The sequence below is a fragment of the Euprymna scolopes genome, chromosome 43 (genome assembly GCF_053919585.1).
Source record: "Euprymna scolopes isolate OS-2025 chromosome 43, ASM5391958v1, whole genome shotgun sequence".
NCBI classification, from domain to species: Eukaryota; Metazoa; Mollusca; class Cephalopoda; order Sepiida; family Sepiolidae; genus Euprymna; species Euprymna scolopes.
Genome location: NC_136524.1, coordinates 21,915,959 through 21,932,817, shown reverse-complemented (window position 1 = coordinate 21,932,817; position 16,859 = coordinate 21,915,959). Strand labels below are relative to the sequence as shown.

The following is a 16,859-nucleotide window of genomic DNA, read 5'->3' as shown; positions in this document are numbered from 1 at the left end:
AAAGAAAAATTTGGTGTTTTTGCAGTGTATGCACAGTGTCAAATTCCAGATTGGATTTCAAAGTTGAATTACAATTTTATGGTATCTTTTTATCATTAAATTGTTAAGTGAAAGTGCAGAATAGTTAACAAGCCCCCTCTCATGTTAAGAATGACTTTCTAAGTGCTATTACAGCATGGTTCGTACACTGCACAAGTACCAGAAAATCTTACGTTTCCAAATGCATGCATTTTTTTATTTTTAGAATAAGAATTTCAGATGTTATTTTTCCTTTATTTATAAAAACAAGAATTTCTGACATTAACTCAAATATATGAATATATATGCATCTTTATTCTTTAACTGATTAGATAAAAAATAATTTCATACAAAAATTCTAATGTTTCCGAAAGCGTGCTTTTTTTTTTTTTTTTTTTTTCAGAAAAATTTTAAACATTGCATTACGTATATGAAAACATGCCTATGTATTTTATATTCATTTATCGATTAGATAAACAAATATTAATTTCTAACAAAAACTATAAATTTTCTGACTGCTTGCATTATTTTGTATTTTTCTGATGCAAATTTCCTTACAAATTTTCGTATGCGTGTTTGTAGTTCTGTTGTTAAAAAAATTTCTTGAAACATTTACTGCATTCAGTTTTCTTCGTAACTGATAAATTATAATCATTAGATTTTGAATAAAATTCCTTTCTTCACATTATGCAGTTTTTGTAACAAAGTTCAAAATTCATTGCAATGAATGAAATCCATCAAGCCCAAAGACAAATACAGTTCATACTTTTAAGGAAATCTTGAATGACAGGGGACAAATTCTCAGTTCTGTTGCCCATTATTTTTACAATACTTTGCTTACAGTAGAATAATTAATTTTCGTGAATATATATAGATATATATATATATATATATATATATATATATATATATATATATATATATATATATCAGCAAAAGCAAAAAAATATCACTATTATGAATTTTGTTTAATCTATTTTATTATAATGTACAAGGAAAAAATATTCAAATATATCATATGCGACCTGGCAACACTGGGTACTTCAGCTATTGTGTGTGTGTGTATAGACAGATAGATAATCTCCAAATGTTTTATCTGTGATTCATCAGTGTGGCTATACCTAGTTAGTTTTGAAACACTGGAACTCTGCTAATGTCCTGTATATTACTAACTGAGCCAAGAACCCTGTTACTGGTAGAAATTGCATTATTAATCTAATATATATATATATATTAGAGAAGTGACCTTATCTGTGTGAGAAATGGTATCTACCATACTCCATACTTTTTTTAGTCTCAAGACTTAAAAACTTGATATACAGGGGATTTGAACCTATGGAAGAAATCCCATTTGGTTTTTAATCAGTAAAAATAGTTGCTATGGGGTAAATATCGAAAAACAATTGAAACTTGGTAGGCATAAGGCGACTAGACGTTATTTTTACGCATGTGCAAATAAACATTTATATATTTAAAAACATTTTTTATAAGTTTTTTGTTTTGTTTTGTATGCAATTAAAATACTGTCAAACAGTAATGAATAAAGCTAGAGCTGTGTTTAGGTTTCAATTCTAGCTGATGGCACCCAGGTCTTTTTTTTTTCTCTTTAACTTGAAATCACTGCATAATAGATTGAGTAGAAAATAATCAATTAGAATATTGGCTCTGTAAGTACTAAATATTCATAAATTAAAATATATTTGAGCATATTTTATGATAGGTTTGCCAAGTGGTGTGTGTGTGTGGGTATATATATATATATATATATATAATATAAATTTAAGGTTATTATTTTCCAGAGGTAAAGTAAGCAATGGAGTTTAACGAGGTTGATACAATAGTGCTCAATACCAAAGTAGAGCAAGATATACTTTTTTTACTAGTTTTTACATAAGCAGTAATATGTTGCGACACGGTCATGGGCATGTTTTGGTTGGCCAACTGCTTCTGTATAAGCTGTATCATCTGAAGAGGTCTCTAGTTACTAAAAACTAGTTGACTGAAACATGCTCAGGACTGTTTAGTAACATATTACTGCCTATGTAAAAATAAAGTGTGTCTATATAATATATGAGCAGGTCCCTCTGTAGCATGGCCCAGTTGTAAAGTACACTTTAATTCATGTAAATTTTGTTTTTTTTTATTGTAGAGCTAATATTCTGTGAAGTCATATTTTACAATAAAATACTTATTTTAATACAATTACCTTGAAATATCCCTTGGACATTACTGATTCTATTGATGTAGTCATATTTAAAAAACCAAAGCGCTTTAAGTTCTCAAACTAACACCATTTTGTTCGGAAATGAATCTTTTCACATGCTTTAATAAATAATAATTTGCATGATATATTTAAAGACTTTTTAGGAAAGTAATGATAAAAAGGTTAATGCTATGAAACGGCCACTTGTGGCAGATTTTTTGATTCCCCCACAGTGCTTAAAAGCTTGGTATCAATCCCCTATGTGGAATTTTGTCATGAAATTTTGAAAATTTGAATATTTTTCTGTACCTAAAGTACCAAACATGTTTTTATTTTACGCATTAAGATAATTCTATTGTTTAAGAGTATCCTACCATTAACCTGAAGTCTAAGTAGAAAGCTGCCGCCACCTCCTCCTCCTATAAGATCTTAAAAACACATAATTATCTAAAAAAAACAAAACAAAAAAAAAAACAATATAAAATGAAATAAAAAAAATAAATAAAATTAAAATAAAATAAACCCGCAGGATTTATTTCCTGTAAAAAAAAAAAAAAATTGGTTGACTGCCCTAAAATATTAGAATGAAAAAAAACCTAAGATTATTTTATATTCTATTTATGTATAGTCAGGGACCCGAACCTTGGAGGCTTTCCTATCAGCAGGTGCAAAGTACTGGGGCTGCTGTATTGCCATTTGGTGAATGGATTCTGGACCATGCAGTAGCTTCTGGTGGGGACCCTCTCAATGCCATATTAGTGGGTAATTGTTTGGCTTTGCCTTATGTGCTACAAAAAAAAAATTTCTTTTATTTTCCCTCTCTGCAAGTCTGTTGACCTAGTCCACAAATTCTAAAACTCCATCATGAAAAGTGTCAATAAAAAACACATGATTAAACTCGGATCTCCAACTTCCGACATAGACTCCCACTACCATGTCTCCTTCAACATCAGGGGTCTACATTCTAACCTTCCAGAGGTTGAAAACCAATTACAGGAGACTAAACCAGACCTAATATTATTCCTAAGCGAAACTGGCATTGGACAGACTATTTCACTCAAACAAGACTGAGGGGAGGTTCTGTCACGATTTCTCCATTGCTTATGACCTCACTCAGATTGTTCACGAATCCACCCGTGTGCCCGACACTGATGGCCAGTATGCGAGTCTCTTAGATCTTTTTCTCACAACTTGCCCTGAACTGTGTTCAGTTTCCATTCTGTCTCTACTTGGATCTTCCGACCACTCTGTTGTATAAATTAAGATAAAAATGAAATGTAACAGGTCATCAGATGTACCTCTTCATCATACAGTATATAGATACTCTATGGCTAACTGGGATAGCTTCCGTATATTTATATCAGATCTACCTCTTCATTCCATGTTTAAAAAGGATGTGTCCTCTATAGTATCAGACCTGACCTAATGATTAATTGTAGGTATAGACCGTTTCACACCCTCAAAAATGTTCCAACAAAAATCCAACAGCCAGCCGTGGTTCTCTCCAGAATGTGTTGCTGCCATTGTGCACAGAAATCACTTTTTCCATTGCTTCCAACGTAACAGATGTACTGAGACTAAAACTGGTTTCAGGACTGCCAGCAACCACTGTAAAAAAATTAATAAAGAACACAAGTCCAAAGTAGCTGAGCAGTGGCTTGGTTCCCACCAGTTTTGGCAAATAGCAAACCGAATCCTGAACAGAAGTATGTGTGTGCTCTATCCCAACTATCATCAATGGACCTGAGGTAATCTCGTCAGCATCAGACAAAGCCAAACTCTTTGCAAAGAACTTTGCAGCTAATTCTACCCTTTGCGATCAGGGCTGCCAACCCCTAATATTTCCTCCTGTATCAGAAAACATGTTATGTGATGTACAAATATCTGTATGTGATGTTGCCAAGCTAATCAAAAACCTTGATTCCAGTAAAGCAACCAGCCCTGACAGTATTCCAATTATAGTACTCAAAAAAACTTCAACCAGAATTAGTGCCCATACTTACAAAACTGTTTAAACATTGTCTTAAGGAGAATAGCTTCCAATCACCCTGGAAAATCTCATCAGTATGCCCTGTATTTAAGAATCATCCCCCTCTCAGTACAGGCCAATAAGTCTCCTGTGCGTCATGAGTAAGTTGCTGGAATCTGTTAAATAGAAAAGTAATCAACCATCTCAGCAAAAATAACCTTCTTAGTGACACACAATATAGTTTCCGTTCTGCTAGATCTACAACAGATGAGCTTACAGTTATCTCTTAGGATTAGCGAATCTCTCGACGAAGGCAACCTTTCTGGAGCAGTTGCCCCTTGATATATCAAAGGCCTTTGATAGGGTATGACATAAAGGTTTACTTCACAAGATCTCTAGCTATGGTAAAGCTGGAAATGTCTTAATTATTAAATCATTTCTTTCTGATAGGTTCATAAGAGTAGTAGTTGATGGGCAAAAATCAGAAGCTCACAGTATTAATGCTGGAGTCCCTCAGGGGTCCATCCTGATCTACATTAATGATCTTCCAAATCACATCCTTACATCATTCGTAGACATTTATGCTGATGACACTACCATCTATGGTAGCACATCTAAGGCCATAAACAACAAAGTTCTCTTCGATTCTCTCTCCTGATTTTGAGCACGTGGTACAATGGGGAAAGAGGTGGCTGGTTACTTTTAATGCATATAAAACCAAGCTGCTATATTTACACCAACGCTCTGATCCCCCTCTGGCATCAATTGAAATGAATGACTCTCATCTTGCGGAAGCTCCTATTTTGACAAGCTTCTTGGGTCTGACCTTTACTCCTGATCTGAAATGGAACACGTATATCAAATCTGTTGCCAAGGTTGTTGGAAAAATGGTGGGATTATTCTATCGCTCCAGTAGATATCTCACTACTGATGCAATTCTCTACCTGTATAAGAGCCAGGTATGTCCAAGGATGGAGTACTGTTGCCACATCTGGGCAAGAGCTGCTAGAAAGGACTTATCCTGCCTTGAAAGAGTTCAAAATAGACTTTGTAGCCTTGTAGGAAATGTCCTTTTCTCTTCCCTGCAACCTCTATCTCACAGAAGAGATGTTTGCGAATCTGTCTTCGTTTTATCGTTATTTTTGTGGCAAGTGCTCGACTGAACTTCAATCTATGGTCCTCCCTCGCTAAACTTTCACAAGAAACACTCGTCTACCTGAAAACACTATCAATAATCCCCCCCTCTTTATCTATGCCTAAACCTAAGCGTAGATTCCATGAACAAAGCTGCTTTCTTAGAACTGCACGCCTGTGGAACTGTCTTCTGCTTTCCAGCTTACTACAATACGGTTGTCTTCAAGTCCAACGTAAACAGGTTCTTGATGAGCCGTTCCACTTAAGTTAACAAATTTACCGAATTTCCATTACTATCGATTACTATATTGTCCAATTGACTACTGTACACTCTTTAACCCTAATCCTCGAGTGGCCTCTGAGCCTTGATAAGTGGTGATTGATGCCTATGGGGAAAAAAAATGTATATATTTTATTTCTGCCAAGTTTTTCAGTGCGTTCATATGTAATATCCTAAAAAGAGAATCATATTTTGGAGAGGCAGGTGGGGGCGATTTAGCAGTTGTTAAACCAAATAAATCTTGCAATATATTCAAACAAGACAAAAGGCGTCAGATTTCCCTACTAGTGTATTATATTAGCAATTTATAAATTGTTTTTGTTTTCACCCAACCAAGGCATATTGCCACTGAAACGGAAGAAGCTACTGTATTAGGGGCAAGATTTATGAAGAGGCAACCCAGATGAGAAGTTGTTCATGTTTCAATTATTGCATATTGGCATGGTCAGGAGCAGGGGGACAATTTCAAAAACAAATGACTTGAGGAAAAACTAATAGACTAGAAAATTTTCTGGTACCGATGAACTCCTACAATGAAGGGGTTGGATTTTGCTGTGGGTTAATTCAGTATTTTCGTTCAGGGATGGTATACATGTGGAGTATGTTCATCCCATTCCGTAGAAGTACTTGTAAAACCAGCACGGGGAGTTTGTCAAACAGCACAGAATCTATTGGATTCTGTCCTGTGGGGAGGCATTGTAAATAGGTACTACTAAAACTGGATTTTATTTATTTTTTAATCTTGTTACCATGTACTGTCAATGACATCATAAAGAGAGCTGCATTTCATCATATAGCTACCATTCAACCATTATGACATCATGTGGAAATTTCATTAACATCAATGAAACTTTTTTCAAACATACAAAGTCTGGAAAAACTAGATTGTTTCTAAAAAGTAATTCTGTTAATTACCGAATACAGTGCATTGTTTATAAGAAAAATCTTCCAAACTGATAAATACTAACATAAACAAGGTATGTATTATTATACTAAATGTGAGTTCTATAATTTTTCCCTAAAGCTTTTTATCCTACATACTTTAATAACATAAAATACACATCACAAAAAAAAAAAAAAAAATCACTTAGTTCTGGCATTGTTACATTTGTTAGAATTTGTTTTAGACTATTAACTAAAATTGCCTATCTTTCTTCTTTCTCTCCTCTACGTTGATGCAATCATTCTAATTATGTCACTTTAAGCATTTAGAGAAATTTACAAAATTTTTTTGTATTTTTAACATATCTAATTTACATATTTGTACAAACTACAAACACTTGTATTTTAGATGAAAAAATAAATATTATCTATATAAGAATACTTTTCTATAAATAATGCTAACAGAAAAATTAAGAAACCTTATTTTAGGGTACTCTTGCAGAATTTAACCCGGATTCTCATGATTTCCCAGCAATCTAGGATCGGGTGTGACTGGCAATCATCAGATTAAGCCAAGCGCAGTAACATACGGACTAATTTCAAAACAAACCAACCAGAAAAAATAGAAATACACTAAATAAAAATAACAAAAACGTAAAGTGACTGAATATAATTTTTTTTTCAAGAAAAGATGAATATTTTATTTTTAACCGTAAATTGTTATATGTAAGTACAGTATTTATTTTTATATATATATATATATATATATATATATATATATATATATATATATATATATATATATATATATATGTTTGTGTGTCTGCAAAAATTCACAAACTCGGTATCAAGCTCCATCCTTCGCTCAAAAAATATCGAAAAATTGGCCAAAAAAGTTCTTTTTTTTTTTTTTTTTCACCCCGAAATCGACAATTTTCGACATGGGTAGGGTCAACAAAAACGGCCCTCTCGACCGGTTCTACACATGCGTCAGATGACGTCATGACCTGATTTACTTTAAATAGTGGAAAAACATGTACATCCCGTTAGGTCAGTTTATTAGCGCGTTGGTTCATTATCTAAACGTTTTGGGTTCGAATCGTGGTGTGAGATGTCTTTCTTTTTCTTTCCCCCCCCCCCCCCCCCGATTTTTTTTTTTAAATTTAAATATTGAACTAGTGTTATTTAAGCCATTTTTCACGTAACGTTCGTTTTTTTTTACTTCGCTTATCCACCCCTGACCACACACCCAAAAACACCCGGGTACCCACCGTTTTTTTTTTTTTTTTTTTTTTTTTTTTTTTTTTTAAATTTTAATATCGAAACAGGCTTATTTAAGCCATTTTTCACGTGTTCGTTTTTCTGTTTTCATCGTTTGCCTTACGTTAGTTTTTTTTTTTGTTGTTTTTTTTCCCACTTAAGTGTTAACGTTTTTTTTTTTTTTTTTTTTTTTTTTTTACTTCGCTTATAACAAACAAACCTACGTCGTCGTCGTAACGCTCGGCGACTTCCGGCTGCGCACCTGTCAATTCGGTTCTTAAATAAATTCAAACATCTTTCACTAATTCATTCTGGCTGGCCGATTTTATTTTCAAACTTCGCCTCAGGGCTTCCGGTTCGATCCCTCCCTCCCCCCGGGTTCTTTTTTATTTAACACCACACACACCTACAAACACCCAGGCAACGCCGGGCACCCTCGCTAGTATAAAATAAAAGCTGAAAATCTTTTACAAAAAATCGTAAATTGTTAGGTGAAAGTACAGGAAAAAGTTTTTTCTTACGGCTGTGCATTGAGATCTAGAGATTCCTTAGAAATCTTTTCCTTTGTTCGACTTGTGAACAGCTATCTATGGCAAAGAGAGGGGGGGGGGGGGTTAGAGGAAATGGAAGGAATCTCCCCAACCGGGAAGCTTTCAGAAATGTGATTCATAATGATGACAAAAGGATAGTTTTAAATTTTTGACTCCAGATAAATTCAAGTAAACATGTACCTAGAAGCTCCCAGTTGATTCTGCATTCTTGCTTGTTTTGCTGTTTCGCTTCTTTCCACATCCTTTCAACATGGTTCATTGTGTTGGTCGCAGGGTCTACAAAATGCAAACTGTGATTCACAGTCAAATTTTTTTTTTTTTTTTTCTTACATTTTCACCCTAAACAAGGCACTTTGGTGTAGGGGGCTACTATCAGGGACATAAGCTACTGGGGTACTATGTAGGGAGTTAGGTAGTAAGATGTCGATTCACATTACACTTGAACTTCTGCATGTCAGTACAGTTGGAAGCAGGGAGGCGGAATGGAATTCCAAAGTCTAGCAGTTCTGAAGAAAAAACTACTGAAGTAGAAAGCTCTCCTACATCTAGAGATCTCCACTGTATAGGGGTGGGATTTAGCTGCTTATCAGACGTCGGGGGGGGGGCACAAGTACTTGCAGTTCGTCAGAACATTCACCATTAAAATACTTGTAGAACAAGCAGAGGGATGCAACATTTCATCGATGGAACAGAGGCTGCAGCTTAGATGCCAGTTCAGGACCTATCAGGTTGGAGGCTCTCTTTTGGACCTTGTCTAGGAGCGAGAGACTAGTAGCAGATGCACCAGCCCAAATATGACAACAATATTCCATACATGGGCGAATAGTGGCCTTATAGAGGTACAGGATACTTTTGCGTGTTAGTAGCTTTCTAGCATGGTAGAGAAAGCCTACCTTTGTGGCGGTCCTGGCAATGCTCTCAATATAATTGTTCCAACTCCTGTTTCCTGTGAACATTAGGCCGAGGAGTTTACAAGTACTTTCGGGTAATTTGTTCTTGGCCATTGCTATTGGTGGTAGAGAAGGTTTCTTGTAATTATTGAAGAAAACAAGCTTAGTCTTGGCAGCATTGGATATGACCATCAATTTTTGTCCCCATTCTAGTAAGATTGGAGGTCATCCTCTAGTGTTTTTGCCATTTCCTTAGATATGTGTTCATTTGTTTTCCTGTCATTTATGAATATTAGGAATAATAAAGGTCACAGGATAAACCCCTGAGGCACTCCCGCATTTATATCATTGTTTAAATGTACAACCTGGATTTTTATCTTATCAATTTTTACGATATTTTCAGGGTCAATGTGAAATTTTATGCTCTTTCCAATAAACCAAATATAATATTTTAGAGAAACGTTCTTTTTTTTTTTTGTTTTTGTTTTTTTCAAATTCACCCCTCCCCCATTTTGAAATGTCTATGAAAATTTTAATAATTTATGTGCCAAAGTTTTATATATCACAAATTGAAGATAAAAGATCAATAAATAAAATATTCTAATTTAAAGCAAAAAAAAAAAAAATAGTATTTTGGAAATTTACCTGTAAAGTCCAAAGTGTAAAACCTTTTTATTTAAATGGAAGCTCATGTTATGCTTACATCGTCAAGTAAATACCAGACGCTGACGGCAAATATTTCTATTTCATTGAATGTTTTTTTTAGATATTTAAAAAAAAATTTAGAAGTATTAAATTAAAATTAAAGAAGTATTAAAATATATCAATCAAAAACTCTTATTTCATTATAAGAATTAAAAAAAAAAAAAGCGATGAAGCGGATTTTTTGTTCTAGGGGAAAAACTTAAGTGAATGTGCGTTTCCTTTTTAACTATGGAAGATGAAAAATACTAATTTTGGTTAACACACGCGATAAAAGAGACATTATTTATGTCCCTTGGACGAATCCGTGTTTCATAAATTTCATTTTAGCAGCAGCAGCAACTCTTTACAGCTTCGCAAAATACGTTGTGAAAATGCGATTTTCTAGGACCCTCGCTTTAAAAAATCCTTTTATTTAAAAAATACATGGAATTTAAAACATAAATATGGATAAATTCTTAACAATGAAGAATGGAACTACCCATTTAATAATATATTTTTTAAAGTGATTTTTTGGCATTTATATATATACATATATTTATAAGCAAGTCAAAATATGTTGATTTTCTTTATATTTTTTTAAAGAAAACCGCTTAAAAAAACAAATATTGCATAATTTGCTATTAAACCTGTTATTTATTTTTTTTTTAATTTGGTCTTTGCTCCTTTAATTGAAAAAAATTAGTTTGAATTACATTTTTCAAGTAGTTATAAGCTTTGAAAAATAGTAAGTTGAATTATTAAAGTTCTGATCATCATTTTTAATGGCCACTTTCTGATTCACCTAGGGCATCTCTGATGAGATCTCTGATGGCTTCCCAGTCAGCCTTTTTATAATATTTTGTCATTTTGAGCAATGGCTCTTCAGTTTTGGCTCTAGAGTTTAGGGCGATTTCGACCATTATCACTGCATGATCAGCGTTCCCAAGTGGACCGTGGGCATTCGTTATACAATTATCGGGGATTGTGATCAGAAACATATCTAGAAGTGACGCATGTTCTTGCTGGTTTGGGAAACAGGTTGGAAACGTAACCATCTGTGATAGGGAGTGAGATATAGAGAAGCTATGCATTGTGCTACCAGCTGCGTCTAAGTAGAGAATCCAAGCCTGTTTCTGTGGTTGACATTTAAGTCACCAAATACATGTACTTGTGCACTAGTGTCGAGGAAGAGTGCTGTATCTATGCTGTCAGAGACTTTGTTTATTAGGGTACAGTCCTGGGTTGAGGGAGAGCAGTAGAGAAAATAAAAGTAGCTAATGTTATGTTGCATGTTAAGTCTAAAGCTAGGTTTGTTTCTCTAGTCCGGGGTGGGGTATTAAGATTAAAAATAGTGGAATCCTTCTCCAACTTTGTTATAGGCCTTCCAACAGTTGGATACAACTGTGGTCCCCAGCAGAATATATTTGTTTATTATTGGAAGGAGGGTTTCAGCATTTCGGTTTGGTACAGTCACCAAGAAACCCTCCTTGTCAGTGGTGTTATAGCCGCCGTAGACCCAGACCGGTTTGAGGATTCTCCTAACCTTGTTTTCTTCTGTTGAAGAGCGACTTGTCTATTTCGACTGTGTACCCTGGACCTCTGATCTGCTGGGGATTTCTCTGAAAATATTGCTGGCAAATTTCTGAGAAAGTTCTTCCAGTCTGTATATGTGCTCTGAAACAAGACTGCATTCCGTATTCTTCAGGGTAGCCATTTCGTTTGTCCATAAATGATTGTAGGAGTCTCCAAGTTGGGGAGGAGGGGGGGGTGATCCTATGTGCAAGGAGACCCACTGTCTGCCCGGCGCATTTGTTCATCTCCACAGAAAACCATCCTTAACACGCAATCTTTGTTTCAGTAAGCATTTGTGTATACAAGTCTTGCACCTCATTTGTTTTGAGAGCAGTTTTTTCAGACAATGAGATTTTCTGCTCTGATGTTTTGTCATTGCTTTATCAAATGAGTATAAATTCATTCCCGTGCCTGCCATTATCTTTTTTTGCGAATTTGAAACTAAATCTTTTTTTTACTTATTTTTTATTTTTGTTCAAATTCTTTCCAATTTCAAAGTAGTCTGCTTTGATTTCAATACTGCTTTTTCATTGGCTGATCAAACACTCGGTCATTGAAGTATAAAAAAAAATAAACAGAAAAAAATACTCCTGCCATCAGCCAAAATAATTAAAAAAACAACAAATTTTTTATTTCAACATTTGAACAATGTTTGGCTTAATCTGATGATTGCCAATCGCACCTGATCCATGATTAACAGGAAATTCTGAAAATCCAGATCAAATTATGCAAGAGTACCATTCTTAATTATGCAAGAAGAATGTCTTAAATTTGTCCACATTTTGTAAATTTTTGAAATCTAGGTAAAATAGTAATAATGATCCAACGGATCGTGTGAAAAAATGCTCTACTTTTCTTCTGCTGACGCCCCCTCCCTCATTTAATGAGTAAATAGGGTAGCAAATCATTGACGTTTGTTATTAAGTTTTAATTTTATTAAATACAACTGAAATTTTAATAAATTAATACTTCAGTTGGACATAGGCCTGAAGGCGTGTTTAAAAATTATGTATGTGTTCATTTCAATCTTTGTAAATGCTGCAAAGTTGAAACTCTTTTCATCTGTCGCTTCTTGTAGTTTTTTTTTTTTTTATATATGTGAAAATGTAAAGAAAATGCGGTTAAATTGCTGATGTGTACCAACTACACACTCACCTTTCCAAAGTTGACTTTTTAGGGTTATTCGGGTCTGTCTTGTCTTGTTCATTTAAAATTGTTAAAGAAACTAATAATTTTTCAATTGAAAACTCTGGAAGTGACATAAAATTATTAAATAGGAGATATTAATTTGATATTCGTTCAAAACAACCCCAAATACCCTAAAAATCAACTTTTGAAAGGTGAGTGCTATGTTGGTACACATTTAAACTTTACACAGGATAAATTTTGCTAATTTAGTACTACCTAATAAAGAATAGTTATCAAAGGTATGATTTTTGATCAATCTTTTTTTAAATAGTATAAGTGTTAATAAAATTAAATTTTATTAAAATTTGATCAACTTTTTCTGTTTCTTTGGCCACTTTTTCTTTTTTTTTTTTTTTTTTTTTTTTTTTAATTACCATTTCCTGTATTAAAATTAATAATTTAGAGGGTTTACTATCAAACCACTTATAATTTTCTAAATTATTTATGCTAAAGTGAATGAACAGTTAAAAAAAAAAATTATTTTCACGCTAAACAGTTTACATAAATAACTAGAAATTAACAGATTATATCCTATATGTTTAGTTTTACACAATTTAAAATATATTCTTTTAAAAGGTATGATCTTTAAAATGAAGACGTTACCCCCCCTTTAAACATGTAGAGTGCATAAAAATAGTCGTTTCATATGCAGGACATGTATATTAGCATCTTTTAAAAGTAATATTTTGGTAAAATCATAAAATAAAAAAAACAGCAGCTCAGCTAGTGTACAATATAATTGGGTAAACCGGAGGTAGAGGATGAGATAACATTTGATAAGGAAGCTATTGCTGTCATCAGAAGTGATCCTCTATATCATTTAGGGATACTAGGGTCCACTGATCAGAAATCATATTACAAAATTTGAATTTGTATTAAAATGTATAAATATCTGTAGTATACATCGAATGGGATGTTCTATGAAATTGCAGTAAATTGAAAAACCACATTTATTGTCATAGATATACATGTGTATGGTGATGAACCTAGAGTCAAAGATGCCCAAACATTTAGATATGATTACAGATTCCATAGGTTAAGGCAGGAAAGAATGATCTGAATAGTATTCCTCGGATGTGTTAGCTGTACTCCATCTTAGAACATGTCTGACACTTATCTAGGTAGATTACATCAGGAGTTTGGTACTTTCTCGAGTGATGAAAAGATTGATTTTTCTAATAATTTCAACAACAGATTTCATGTAAGTCTTCTAATTTCAAGTGAAATTCACATCTAAGATCTTATCAAAGATGCCCAAACATTAATTCTGTGATATTACAGTCAGTATGTCAGCAGTTGATCTTGCAGAATGAAATCCATATTGTTTGTCACTAAACATTGCTTTTGCTGAGGTGGTTGACAATTGCTTGATTTATCAAACAACTTGCTCAGGAGACTACTCTGTATTGAAATGCTGGAGACCTATTTTCAGTATTTTAAGATAATGACCAGATTAACAAGGTTTAACCAAGATGGAATGCATTTTACTTTTAAGCACTGGTCGTAGATTCTTAGTCAAAATGACTAAGTTGCTAGGACCAGTTGCCTTATTGGCATCATGGTTCTTGATGAGTTTGGCAACATTCCAAGCACTATATGGATGTTGCTTAGACTATTTTAAGTCTAACCCTGATTGCAAAGGGTGAGATTTTAGCCATCAAATACTGAGATCATTAGTGAGGGTTAGAATATAGACCTTATGTTCAGTATCTTGCTCAACTACTATGAATTTAAGTTTAAGCATAGGACTCCTGTTTTCTATAACCTTTTTACACCAGTTGCAATTTTAGGACATCTATTTCATTGAAAATAATGTAAATAGTGATTTCTACAAGTAATAACAGTGGCACATTTAAAGTATATCATGGCTGACTGTTTGGTCCATTGGAATTTTTTGGAAGGTATAAAATTCAATACCACAGGTAACACAGGACACTTTTTCCTGAAAGTAGGTTGCAGAGGAATTTGAAATAAAAAATCGGTACATTCTTTAATGAAAAGAAACCTCTGTTATTTCAGAACTTCAGTTTGAAGCAACTGAGGTAGTGATCAGTAAATGTACATGATTTAGAACCATTTGTCAGGAAAAGATTAAGATTTGCAAAATATCCATCAGCATTGAGGTTGAATTAAAAAATAGATATCTTTAAAATCAAAATGTTATAAATAACTGTATATATAAATTATTGAAGGTAGAATTTTGGGGTAGTTGAATCCTTTAACATTTAAAGTCCTGCTTATTACGATATCAAATAAGAGAACTGTAGTGTCTCCAAATAATATTGAGAGTAAACGTTAATGACAGCATTGTCAAAAAAATTTTCCTGTTACTGTTTTAAAGTCAGTGTCAATATTTTCTACTCAAAGTGTCTACTTTTTATAGATTTGTCTAAAAGTAAATAAAATTTGACCATTTATTGTATAACGGGTAGGTGTGTATCCAGCTAAAAATCTGAAACTATCAAAGATATAATCACAAACCAAGAATATTTTGCTATAGAATCAAGTAAGGTGGATTTTAGTAAAAGTAATTGTAATATTCATTTGAGTATTTATTTTTAAAAAATTCAAGAAATCAAGGGAACTAATTCTATAAACAGTTAAAACCATTTCCATTGGACCAATTATAAATAAAAGAGCTTAAATTATAGATAGTAAAAAAAAAAAGTAAAAAAAAAAAAATGGTAATGGGTCAGGAATAACAACGGGATTCTTCATATTCATTCCCAGAAATGGCAGCCAGTTTTAAATTGAACAAGTTTTCACTCTAACAATTTTGTATGACCAAAAAATGAAAATCTAACAATATTTTGTTTGTCTTAGTTATCTGTTTCTGTATCCTTAGTTTAGTTTGTATCCTTTAGTATGTATCCTTAGTTTAGTATGTATCCTTAGTTTAGTTTGTATCCTTAGTTTAGTTTTTATCCTTAGTTTAGTTTGTATCCTTAGTTTAGTTTGTATCCTTAGTTTAGTTTGTATCCTTAGTTTAGTTTGTGTCCTTAGTTTAGTTTGTGTCCTTAGTTTAGTTTGTGTCCTTAGTTTAGTTTGTGTCCTTAGTTTAGTTTGTGTCCTTAGTTTAGTTTGTATCCTTAGTTTAGTTTGTATCCTTAGTTTAGTTTGTATCCTTAGTTTAGTTTGTATCCTTAGTTTAGTTTGTATCCTTAGTTTAGTTTGTATCCTTAGTTTTAGTTTGTATCCTTAGTTTTAGTTTGTATCCTTAGTTTAGTTTGTATCCTTAGTTTAGTTTGTATCCTTAGTTTAGTTTGTATCCTTAGTTTAGTTTGTATCCTTAGTTTAGTTTGTATCCTTAGTTTAGTTTGTATCCTTAGTTTAGTTTGTATCCTTAGTTTAGTTTGTATCCTTAGTTTAGTTTGTATCCTTAGTTTAGTTTGTATCCTTAGTTTAGTTTGTATCCTTAGTTTAGTTTGTATCCTTAGTTTAGTTTGTATCCTTAGTTTAGTTTGTATCCTTAGTTTAGTTTGTATCCTTAGTTTAGTTTGTATCCTTAGTTTAGTTTGCTATGTTTACTTTGTTTCGTTACAGTCTTGTGTTTGAACATGCTTTGTGTTGGTGTGCTTGCTGAGTTGTTTTGGGTTTATTTTCCCCACTGTATCCTGTATATTTCGTGTCAATCTGTGCCCTAGGTTAGCTTATTTTTAATGTCCCCCCCCCCTTCATCAAAGTAATTTTATCTATAGTTGTTAGGGGCATAATTCCATTAAAATACTTAGGATCACTGGGTCAAGGGTGGAGCTGAGATTTACAGGGGTAAGACAACACTTCTGTATTGACATAAGGTGTTGCTTTCAGTTACATTTTATTTTATTTTTATTTTTTTTTGCTATAGCAAAATTGAAGTGTGATAAGTGATGCCAGTTGATCAAAACTCATCCATTCTTTACAAGTCCTCTCTATTATTGGAGGATGGAAATGCTCTATGAAAGCCTTTACAAAAATGTAGGAATGTGAGATCCCCCCCCCCCAAAAAAAAAACCCTAAAAACAAACATGGCCATAAAATAATTTTCCCTTGGCTAAACCAACCTGGGGCAGGAGTAAAGGCAAAAGGTGAAGATAAGGCAGGTACAAACATCCTCCCCATACTGAAGAAATGTCTCTATAATTTTGAAACCATGATAAAGCATGGAAAATTGAAAATGGATACGACATTTGGGGATGGCCGAGGACAAAATAAATATGGGGAATGGGCATCTTCGAAGACTGGTATC

The 16,859-nt window shown here is 33.3% G+C and overlaps 1 protein-coding gene across 4 annotated transcripts in view; it reads left to right on the top strand.

Moving 5' to 3' along the window:
* The window catches only part of LOC145268230 (nuclear pore complex protein Nup98-Nup96-like), a 153,955-nt gene that overhangs the window by 23,789 nt on the left and 113,307 nt on the right, over positions 1 to 16,859 (top strand). Inside the window, exon 1 of one of the 4 annotated variants that reach the window (XM_080123549.1) lies at positions 6,444 to 6,581. The exons of the other annotated variants lie outside the window; for them this stretch is intronic. The gene's annotated coding sequence lies outside the window, so the exon portion shown is untranslated. Of the gene's footprint in view, positions 1 to 6,443; positions 6,582 to 16,859 lie in introns of those variants that run through there. 4 annotated transcript variants of the gene reach the window in all.